Here is a 12,428-nt window from a genome sequence, read left to right as displayed (position 1 = left end):
CCCCCCCCACCATAGCAATGCTCAGTGGGGGGGACGACCCTCATCCATCACCCTGGGGGGGGGGCATTAATGTCATGGGGGCGTCAATAAGGGTTGGGGTTTAAGCTTCAAGCCCCTGGGTGATTTGTGGGGTGGCACCCTTAGGCCCATAGAAACCCCCCCCCACAATGGGGTGGGTGGTCCTGGATGGGGGAGGGGGTGGTCCCAGTCTGGGGGGAGGCCATGGTTGGAAGCATCCATTGGGAAGGTGCTAAAGTCGGGGGGGTGGGGACGGTCATGGGGGGGCACCCATCTCCAGCAGTTTTGGGGGGGGGATGTCCACCTTTTGGGGGGGGCCCAATTACGGGGCGGACGGGGGTTTTGTAGTGGTCTTGATGGGTGTCCCTCCACTGGGACCAGTGGCTTTTTACAGCCACAAGAGGTTGAGCTGTTACCCCTGTCAAAGTGGATCTGGATCTGCAGTCTCATTCTAGAGCTCAAACCCAGCTGTCAGGGCAGAAAGCGAACTGTTCTTTACCTGTTTATCTGCTAGGGTAGGAGCACGAGGGAAGAACTTGCATTAAGAGTGTTTGTTTTGTTCGGTTCCATTGGCTCAGACAGTTTCTTATTGATGGAGCCCTTAAGCAGGGGCTGAGCGTGGAGATCCAGAAGAAAGAAGGGGGAGATGTGGGCAGTGGCGGCCATGAGACTGGCGTGAAAAAGAGCTCAGGAATGAGCCCTGAGGCCTTGGTGCTGTGACCAGCCCTGGCCCGAGGAGCTGGGGCCTTGGAGGGCAGAGGATGTGGGGGCTGTGCGAGGTCTGCAGCATGGAGATTGGTCTGTTTACCTGGAGAGTTTCACAGGGGCCAGTGAGACGGAGCGTTGTATGGATGTGCAGGTTGGGAAAGCACCGGACAAGGGGATAGAGAGGGCTGGGTTGTAACAAAGGTGGATTTGAGTCTCCTCATCAGCTCGAGTCCGTGCCGTGCTGCGCCCCAGTGCGTGCTGCCGGGATGGATCACTGCTGACACGGCTCCCACGCACATATCCGCAGGCAGGCGTGCACATCCATGCGAGTGCACATCTCACACACACACGTGCACATCCATGCGAGTGCACATCTCACACACACACGTGCACATCCATGTGTACCCATGCGCCCATGGAAGCTCACACGTGCGCTTCCATCCCTCCACAGCCATGTGCAGCAGACATGTGCATGCCCTCGCACATGTGTGCCCTGGGCAGATGCACACCCGCGCTGTGGTCCCTGCCCATGGCCGCAGCCCTAGAGCTGCACACGCTCATCCACCCTTCCATGGGCGCACCAGGCACAGGCACAGCCACCCTGCTCTGCAGACGCGGGCACCCATGGCCAGGGCACCCATGGCCACAGCCCCCGGACAGCCCCAGCATGAGCATGGACAAAGTGGGGTCTGGAGGCACAGGGCTGTAAGGGACATGGGGGTCCACACGGATGCCACCACAAGAGGCAGCCAGGATGAAGCTGGGGGCAGGGGGTCACTGTAGGGATGCTGAGGACAGGGATGGGGACAGCTCGCACAGGCTGGCAGTGAGGTGGCATCTGATGGCTGGGAAAGGCTCCTGAGTGCTGCAGCACAGGGACAGCAGCCAGGCCCTGCTGGACCACAGCCACCAGCACCGGGACACCGACAGCATCCAGACAGGGACGGTTGTGGCAACAGTCATGGGTGCGACCTGTGGGCACCCAGAGGCACTGGTTGCAGTGGGGCACAGTGGTGGCACTGGGGCAGCGCTGAGTTTACACCCATTGCCCCTTGTCCTAGCACTGGATATCACTGAGAAAAGCCTAGCTCCATCACCCTGACACCCACCCTTTACATATTTGTAAACTCTGATGAGGTCACCCCTCAGTCTCCTCTTCTCCAAGCTAAAGAGACCCAGCTCCCTCAGCCTCTCCTCATAAGGGAGGTGTTCCACCCCCTTCATCATCTCTGTGGCTCTGCGCTGGGCTCTTTCAAGCAATTCCCTGTCCTTCTTGAACAGAGGGGCCCAGAACTGGACGCAATATTGCAGATGCGGCCTCACCAAGGCTGAGTGGAGGGGGAGGAGAACCTCTCTTGACCTACTATCCACACCCTTTCTAATGCACCCTAAGTTGCCATTTGCCTTCTTGGCCACAAGAGCACATTGCTGGCTCATGGTCATCCTCCTGTCCACCAGGACCCCCAGGTCCCTTTCCCCTTCGCTGCTTTCCAGCAGGTCAACCCCCAACCTGTGCTGGTCCATGGGGTTGTTCTTCCCCAGGTGCAAGACTCTACACTTGCCCTTGTTGAATTTCATCAAGTTTCTCCCCGCCCAACTCTCCAGCCTGTCCAGGTCTGGCTGAATGGCAGCACAGCCTTCGGGTGTGTCAGCCACTCCTCCCAGTTTTGTGTCCTCAGCGAACTTGCTGAGGGTGCACTCAGTTCCCTCATCCAGGTCCTGGATGAAAATATTAAACAGCACCGGTCCCAGCCCCGACCCCCGAGGGACTCCACTAGTCACAGACCTCCAGCTAGATTCTGCGCCATTGACCACAACTCTCTGCCTTCTTCCTTTCAACCAGTTCTTGATCCACCTCACTACTTGATCGTCAAGCCCACACTTCCTTTGCTTATCTATGAGGATGCTGTGAGAGACAGTATCAAATGCCTTACTGAAATCAAGAAAAACCACATCTACCGCTCTGCCTTCATCCCTCCACCTAGTCACTTCCTCATAGAAGGCTATAAGGTTGGTCAGACGTGACTTCCCCTCATAAAACCATGTTGGCTGTTCTTAATGACCCCCTCATCCTTGATATGGCTAGAGATGGAGTCAAGAATAAGTTGTTCCATCCCCTTTCCAGGGATGGAGGTAAGGCTGACCGGTCTATAACTACCCGGGTCCTCCTTCTTGCCCTTCTTATAGACTGGTGTGACATTTGCCATCCGCCAATCCTCAGGCACGTCTCCCAGCACAGCCCCCTCTTAATGAGGCAAAGGAACCAGGAGCAGGCTGGAAGGTTTAAGGGGAGGCTTCCCGGCTGGGAGCAGGCAAAGGCGAAGGCGCCGCTGCCAGGCAGGAAAGGGCAGGAGGAGCCGGTGCCCCCGGTCCCCACGGGACTGCAGCACACCCGGAGCCACGGCCCCTCCGTCCTGCTCCCACCACACTTGCCCATCTTGGAGGGTGGCTACGAGGAGCTGGTGCAGGCAGCCAGATGTGTGCCAGTGCCCACGTGTGCCAGAGCCCACATGTGCCTTGGCAAGGCAGCAAAGGGGGTCAGGGGGTGCAAGGGACAAGTGCGGTCCCAGGGTAGGGATGCTCAGAGCTCTCTGCCCCAGGCCTGGGGCTTTGCAAGCAGCCGGAGCAAGGGGGACACAGAGAGCAGGGCGGCAGCAGCAGGGTTTTAGCAAGGGGGGAACAGCACCGAAGCACCCAAAGCAGCAGGGGCTGGGCCTGCACTCCAGGACACGGCCCAGGCTGGACGCCCCCAGCACAGCAAAGGGGCAGAAGGCACCCGCAGGAACCCCTGCATGAGCGGGGAAGCCACGATGGAGCTCAGCCCCAGGAGCAAGGGCCTTTGCCAGGCCCAAACCCAGCTCCCCCCAGGAGGGGGGCAAGAAGAAGCAGCCGATGTCTCTGCTCAGCCCTCTGCTTTGAACCAAACTATTTATGAACGACAATAAATCATCTGCAGCAAAACACATCCAGGGCTGGGCTGGGAATGGGGGACAGGGAAAGGGGGACAGGGAATGAGGACAAGGAATGGGGGACAGGGAATGGGGACAGGGCAGGGACTTGGGGGTGACTGTGAGGAGAAGAAACACTTAAGGGGAGCGCTGTGGGGCTGCAAGGAGGACGCAGAGGAAGGAAGAAATCTGGTAACTGGGTTAGGGACACGGGGAGGGATCCGGGAGCCGTCAGCGCAAGAGCTTCATTGGCTGGGGGCGGGCGCAAGGGGTTGGGGACAGTTCCTTGGGTCTCCTCCTGCTGCCCTTCCGGGTGCTGTTCCCCCAGCGAGGCTCTGAGGAGGACAAGAGCAGAGAAACAGATGAGGCAGCTCCTGGGCAACAGCAGCAAACCCAGAGCCCCTCCTGAGGAGGATCCAAGCCTCCTCCTGATTGGGAGAAAACTCCAGGAACAAACTTGCCAGCAAAGATTTCAAGCTGACAAGCAGGTATTCTTTATTGCCGCGCCGGGAGACACGGGGGAGAGCTCCTCCTAACGTGTGTCTCTCTGTTGCTCCACAGGCTGTCCTTATCTAGTCCCTGGGCACACATACATTACGTCATTTTCCAGAAAGTTCCCCGCATGCGTACAGAATTGTGGTGGTGGTCTCTGAGGGTCGTTTACTTCTTCCAACAATCTTCATCACTTCTGGCAGCCTTTGGAGCATGCGCAGTAGATGCTCATACCAGTTTAATTGGTTCGTTAGCACAGGAGACATAATAATCCTCCTACTTATCAGTTAGTTTAACAGTATCCCATCCTGGACACCTGCCATTCCCAGATACTCCTTATCCCTGTGTCCTGTTCTTCTAGCCTGTTTTTCTTAAAACTCTGTCAACTATAACAATTTATCTTGCACAAGAATGCTCAGTGTGTTCTCTAGCTGCACTCTATTTTTTTTCTATGTACCATGCACTTCAGTAATTTTCCATTGCTACTGTTACAAAGCCATCAAACTTAGCATTACTTAAAACTGATTCTAAAGGTTTTTATATTCCATTTTGTGATTTTCTGTCCCCCTTGTTTCAATTCCCCCCTTTTTCTGTCCTTTTGCAAATTCTTCTGCAACATTTTATATATTACCATTACCATCAAAAGTCTTTTGAAATAATTTCCCGTTTCTACTTGGCGCTTAATTTCACTCCTTTTCCAGTCTTCATAATTTATCATAGCATTTACAACACCAGAGAGAACCTTGTATCATACCACAAGTAATCAATATTAAAATAATTAACACCAATATACCTGCAACCAGTTGCTTCAACCAGGAGAGATCAGGTAATCATGAAGTTAACCCTTTCCATATTTTTTTTTCAAAATCCCAGGAGGTGTCATCCATGGCCATTTCATGAAATATCTTAGTTTGTTTCCAAATTTCCTCCAGATCTGTTTCAATTCTGCCACTTTGGTCTATATAGGAGCAACAACTTTCACTGATTATGGAACAAACCCCTCCTTGTGATGTCAATAACATGTCTAGAGCCATTCGGTTTTGTAATACCACCTTAGATAGGCTAGTTATCTCTCGTTCTGCCTGGATTATATCAATGTTTTTACTTTCCATTTCCTCTATGGTTGCTGAGATATTTATAATTCACTTATTCCCAAAGATAGAATTAGCCCTCTTACAAAACTATGAAATGCAGTGTGCTGTTCAATAATAGGGTTAAACCCTTGCTTAATCTGTTTAGCAAAATTGGGTATTACAGCACCTAAGGTGCATGCCCCCTTCTAGTTGAGGGCTAGAGTCTTATAAGCATTTTCTCCACATAACCAATACCATCCTTTCCCTTTAGGAATGGGCCACCACTGAATTACGATACCATCTATATTAATAGCGTGATTGCAATTTGAATGGTGACCTACATCTGTGGCATTTAAACAAGCATGATCTCCTACCCTGGTTCCCAGTGTAATACATCTTTGTGCACAGGTGTAATATTTATTACCTGCATTAAGATTAACTATTCCAAATTTTAACTTTTCCTTCGAATACAGATTGCTAGTGTTCACCCACAAATTTGTCCATGAGACAGTGTTAGGAATTGGAACTCCAATTAATGGGAGATCCAGGCTTTCTCCTGATTTAGGCAACTGTGCACACACCCAACAGTCAGTACGATTGAAAACCTTAGTGATATTCTGCACTAATTTCAGGTATAAGTTCTGGTCCCAAGCTTGTGCTCCGGTTATCATATGAGTCCTAATTGTGACCGACGCAATTTCACACGCAAGGGTCCTGAAGGTTTGACCTGCCATGTCTTCTCTGGCTCTGGTGCTTTCTTTATTCTTGAGTAATGCATTCAAGCAGGTTGTTCCTTTATCTTCACTGCTGTAAAGGTGGTCAGTAATCTCTGGTACGGTCTGCTCCACTTCTCCTGTAGAGGATCTCCAGAAAAATTCTTAACATAAACCCAGTCTCCAGATCTGAAAGGGTGGATCGGATAATCCAAACCTCTTGCTCTTGTCCCTACTATTCTCTTATTTATCTCTTCCAATTGTTTTCCTAAATTAATCAAAAACTGTCGTAGACAGCCTTCTCTCACTTCCTGAAGACTTTCCCCTGTAAACTGGGACTGATATGGTCTTCCATACAAAATCTCAAATGGGCTAACCTCTTCTTTCGACCGAGGTTTAGTTTGAATTCTTAATAGAGCCAGTGGTAACGCCTGGTACCAATATAAATTTGTTTCCTGACATATTTTACTAATCTGTTTAATCAGATGGTTCATCTTTTCTACTTACCCACTGGCCTGAGGCCTGTATGGAACACGTAGTTGCCAATCAATTTCAAATTTTTTTGCTAATTTCTTGTGACAATTTTGCACTAAAGTGTTAACCTCAGTCTGAAGAAATTGCCTCTGGTACTCCAAAATGAGGTATGATCTCGTTAAATAATATTTTAATCGCTTGTCTTGCATTATTTATCCTACAAGGGAATGCTTCTGGCCAGCCTGAAAAAGTATCCTTTAACACCAACAAATATTGATAACCTCCTTTTCTTGATAATTCAGAAAAATCTGTTTGCCACTGCTGTCCCAGATAACTTCCTCTCACAATTGTCCTAATTTGATTTCTATTTTCACTTTTAGGATTATTCTTAAGACATAGCTAACATTGTTTTGTCACTTACTGAACTATAGTATATAGATTTCTTCCTACAATTTGTTTGTTTAAGTGTTTATACAAAGAGTTACTATCACAATGAGTTTTATTATGTTCCTCCTGAACTAACTTCCAGAGTTGGTTATAGGGGGTTACAATTCTCCCATCAGGTATCTGAACCCCACCCTCTTTATTTTCCTGTCCTTTTAGATCTTGAATCAATTTTCTATCCTCTTTTGAATATCTAGGTTTAGATTTCTCAATTGTTAGTTTGCCATCAGGGATTAAGGACATGATTTTAGATTGTTCAGCTGCTCGTTTGGCTTCAAAATCGGCCAAATTATTTCCAATTTCCTGATCAGAGTCACCTTGATGTCCTTTACAGTACATAATAGCTACTTGTTCAGGTAGCTGAACAGCTTCTAGTAATTGTAGAATTTCTGTAGCATGTTTAATCTGTTTCCCTTGTGTATTCAAAAGTCCTTGCTCTTTCCAGATAGCACCACGTGCATGGACCACACCAAATGCGTATTTAGAATCAGTCCAAATATTTATCCTTTTATCTTCAGGCAGTTCCAGGGCTCTCGTTAATGTTATTATTTCTGCCTTCTGGGCAGAGGTGTTTGCTGGTAAAGGTTTAGCTTCTATTACCTGTGAAGTGGTGGTAACGGCATATCCTGCCTTTCGTTCACCTGCTTTCGTTCATGAAGCTACTACCTCAGTAAACCAAGAATCAGACTTGAGGAGCGGCATCGCCTGCAGTTGGCTTGAATTGCAGTAAAGCTGCCTCGTTTTCCCGTAGAGGGGACGCTTTGCACGCCCACCTCTTCTTCTGGTGCATGGGGAGGGATGGGGATGAGGGATGGAGGGCACAGTGGGAAGCGGGAGCTGGGAATCAGGGAATCAGCCAGGTTGGGAAAGACCTTCAGGAGCATCAAGTCCAATCATTGCCCTACTATTAAGCCGTGACATGAAGAAGGATGGGGGACAGCTTCCATTAGACCAGGTTGCTCCATGCCCCATCCCTCCTTCTCCATTCAACCCATCCCAGTGTCCCAGCACCCTCACTTCCTTATCTCCAACCTGAACTTCCCTGTTCCAGTTGGAACCCTTCACCCTCCTCTCTACACTCAAATGATGAAGAAGAACCCAGCCTTCCATGGTTCTGTTTCATCCCTGCATCCAGCTGGAGCATCCCGCTTCCAGACTTGGGATCTTCCCTTGGGACCTCACACGCTTCAATGCTGTATCCATCCCACCACAAGCACCCATCCCAGCTTGCAACACCCATCCCAGCGCACTTTGGACCTCTCCCAGATCCCAGCACTGGTGTCCCCAGTGCCAGGAAAAGGGACTGGGGTCAGCGCTCACCCTTGTCCATGTTCCTGGGTCCCCATTCACCCCTCATCCCACTAAGATCCCAGGAAGATCCTGTTAAGATCCCATTAAGATCCCATTAGGATCCCTTTAGGACCCCATTAACATCCCAGTAAGACCCCGTCAGGATCCCATTAGGACCCCACTAGGATACATTAAGAATCCATGAAGATCCTTTAAGATCTAAGGAGGATCCCTTTAGGACTCCATTAATACCCCATTAATATCCCTTTAGGATCCAATTAATATCCCATTAATATCCTATTAGGATGATATTAGGGCCCCTTTAGGACCCCATTAAGATCCATTTAGACCCCATTAAGATCCCATCAGGATGCCATTATGACCCCGTTAATATCCCATTAGGATCCCTCTAGGGCCCCATTAAGATCCCATTGGGACCCCATTAATATCTCACAAGACCACCCCCCCCCCCCATAGCGGCCCCCCCGAATAGGGACACTGTGACCGGGGGGGGGGGTGGGGGGGCGCAGCCCCTGAGGTAGTCAGTGAGATGGAGGGGGGGTCAGTGGCAGGCTCAGTTTGGCACCGGGGGGGAGGGGATGGGGGGGTCCTGTCTCAGTGGGGCACCACAGAGCGGCTCCTGTCCCCCCCCCACCATAGCAATGCTCAGTGGGGGGGACGACCCTCATCCATCACCCTGGTGGGGGGGGGCATTAATGTCATGGGGGCGTCAATAAGGGTTGGGGTTTAAGCTTCAAGCCCCAGGGTGATTTGTGGGGTGGCACCCTTAGGCCCATAGAGACCCCCCCCACAATGGGGTGGGTGGTCCTGGATGGGGGAGGGGGTGGTCCCAGTCTGGGGGGAGGCCATGGTTGGAAGCATCCATTGGGAAGGTGCTAAAGTCGGGGGGGTGGGGACGGTCATGGGGGGGCACCCATCTCCAGCAGTTTTGGGGGGGGGATGTCCACCTTTTGGGGGGGGCCCAATTACGGGGCGGACGGGGGTTTTGTAGTGGTCTTGATGGGTGTCCCTCCACTGGGACCAGTGGCTTTTTACAGCCACAAGAGGTTGAGCTGTTACCCCTGTCAAAGTGGATCTGGATCTGCAGTCTCATTCTAGAGCTCAAACCCAGCTGTCAGGGCAGAAAGCGAACTGTTCTTTACCTGTTTATCTGCTAGGGTAGGAGCACGAGGGAAGAACTTGCATTAAGAGTGTTTGTTTTGTTCGGTTCCATTGGCTCAGACAGTTTCTTATTGATGGAGCCCTTAAGCAGGGGCTGAGCGTGGAGATCCAGAAGAAAGAAGGGGGAGATGTGGGCAGTGGCGGCCATGAGACTGGCGTGGAAAATGAGCTCAGGAATGAGCCCTGAGGCCTTGGTGCTGTGACCAGCCCTGGCCCGAGGAGCTGGGGCCTTGGAGGGCAGAGGATGTGGGGGCTGTGCGAGGTCTGCAGCATGGAGATTGGACTGTTTACCTGGAGAGTTTCACAGGGGCCAGTGAGACGGAGCGTTGTATGGATGTGCAGGTTGGGAAAGCACCGGACAAGGGGATAGAGAGGGCTGGGTTGTAACAAAGGTGGATTTGAGTCTCCTCATCAGCTCGAGTCTGTGCCGTGCTGCGCCCCAGTGCTTGCTGCTGGGATGGATCCCTGCTCACACGGCTCCCACGCACGTATCCGCAGGCAGGCGTGCACATCCATGCGAGTGCACATCTCACACACACACGTGCACATCCATGCGTGTGCACATCTCACACACACACGTGCACATCCATGTGTACCCATGCGCCCAGGGAAGCTCACACGTGCGCTTCCATCCCTCCACAGCCATGTGCAGCACACATGTGCCTGCCCTCGCACGTGTGTGCCCTGGGCAGATGCACACCCGCGCTGCGGTCCCTGCCCATGGCCGCAGCCCTAGAGCTGCACACGCTCATCCACCCTTCCATGGGTGCACCAGGCACAGGCACAGCCACCCTGCTCTGCAGACGCGGGCACCCATGGCCACAGCCCCCGGACAGCCCCAGCATGAGCATGGACAAAGTGGGGTCTGGAGGCACAGGGCTGTAAGGGACATGGGGGTCCACACGGATGCCACCACAAGAGGCAGCCAGGATGAAGCTGGGGGCAGGGGGTCACTGTAGGGATGCTGAGGACAGGGATGGGGACAGCTCGCATAGGCTGGCAGTGAGGTGGCATCTGATGGCTGGGAAAGGCTCCCTGAGTGCTGCAGCACAGGGACAGCAGCCAGGCCCTGCTGGACCACAGCCACCAGCACCGGGACACCGACAGCATCCGGACAGGGACGGTTGTGGCAACAGTCATGGATGCGACCTGTGGGCACCCAGAGGCATTGGTTGCAGTGGGGCACAGTGGTGGCACTGGGGCAGCGCTGAGTTTACACCCATTGCCCCTTGTCCTAGCACTGGATATCACTGAGAAAAGCCTAGCTCCATCACCCTGACACCCACCCTTTACATATTTGTTAACTCTGATGAGGTCACCCCTCAGTCTCCTCTTCTCCAAGCTAAAGAGACCCAGCTCCCTCAGCCTCTCCTCATAAGGGAGGTGTTCCACCCCCTTCATCATCTCTGTGGCTCTGCGCTGGGCTCTTTCAAGCAATTCCCTGTCCTTCTTGAACAGAGGGGCCCAGAACTGGACGCAATATTGCAGATGCGGCCTCACCAAGGCTGAGTGGAGGGGGAGGAGAACCTCTCTTGACCTACTATCCACACCCTTTCTAATGCACCCTAAGTTGCCATTTGCCTTCTTGGCCACAAGAGCACATTGCTGGCTCATGGTCATCCTCCTGTCCATCAGGACCCCCAGGTCCCTTTCCCCTTCGCTGCTTTCCAGCAGGTCAGCCCCCAACCTGTGCTGGTCCATGGGGTTGTTCTTCCCCAGGTGCAAGACTCTACACTTGCCCTTGTTGAATTTCATCAAGTTTCTCCCCGCCCAACTCTCCAGCCTGTCCAGGTCTGGCTGAATGGCAGCACAGCCTTCGGGTGTGTCAGCCACTCCTCCGAGTTTTGTGTCCTCAGCGAACTTGCTGAGGGTGCACTCAGTTCCCTCATCCAGGTCCTGGATGAAAATATTAAACAGCACCGGTCCCAGCCCCGACCCCCGAGGGACTCCACTAGTCACAGACCTCCAGCTAGATTCTGCGCCATTGACCACAACTCTCTGCCTTCTTCCTTTCAACCAGTTCTTGATCCACCTCACTACTTGATCGTCAAGCCCACACTTCCTTTGCTTATCTATGAGGATGCTGTGAGAGACAGTATCAAATGCCTTACTGAAATCAAGAAAAACCACATCTACCGCTCTGCCTTCATCCCTCCACCTAGTCACTTCCTCATAGAAGGCTATAAGGTTGGTCAGACGTGACTTCCCCTCATAAAACCATGTTGGCTGTTCTTAATGACCCCCTTATCCTTGATATGGCTAGAGATGGAGTCAAGAATAAGTTGTTCCATCCCCTTTCCAGGGATGGAGGTAAGGCTGACCGGTCTATAACTACCCGGGTCCTCCTTCTTGCCCTTCTTATAGACTGGTGTGACATTTGCCATCCGCCAATCCTCAGGCACGTCTCCCAGCACAGCCCCCTCTTAATGAGGCAAAGGAACCAGGAGCAGGCTGGAAGGTTTAAGGGGAGGCTTCTAGGCTGGGAGCAGGCAAAGGCGAAGGCGCCGCTGCCAGGCAGGAAAGGGCAGGAGGAGCCGGTGCCCCCGGTCCCCACGGGACTGCAGCACACCCGGAGCCACGGCCCCTCCGTCCTGCTCCCACCACACTTGCCCATCTTGGAGGGTGGCTACGAGGAGCTGGTGCAGGCAGCCAGATGTGTGCCAGTGCCCACGTGTGCCAGAGCCCACATGTGCCTTGGCAAGGCAGCAAAGGGGGTCAGGGGGTGCAAGGGACAAGTGCGGTCCCAGGGTAGGGATGCTCAGAGCTCTCTGCCCCAGGCCTGGGGCTTTGCAAGCAGCCGGAGCAAGGGGGACACAGAGAGCAGGGCGGCAGCAGCAGGGTTTTAGCAAGGGGGGAACAGCACCGAAGCACCCAAAGCAGCAGGGGCTGGGCCTGCACTCCAGGACACGGCCCAGGCTGGACGCCCCCAGCACAGCAAAGGGGCAGAAGGCACCCGCAGGAACCCCTGCATGAGCGGGGAAGCCACGATGGAGCTCAGCCCCAGGAGCAAGGGCCTTTGCCAGGCCCAAACCCAGCTCCCCCCAGGAGGGGGGCAAGAAGAAGCAGCCGATGTCTCTGCTCAGCCC

This window comes from Lathamus discolor, chromosome 20 (genome assembly GCF_037157495.1).
Source record: "Lathamus discolor isolate bLatDis1 chromosome 20, bLatDis1.hap1, whole genome shotgun sequence".
Lineage (NCBI taxonomy): Eukaryota > Metazoa > Chordata > Aves > Psittaciformes > Psittacidae > Lathamus > Lathamus discolor.
Note: the sequence above shows the minus strand (reverse complement) of the source record.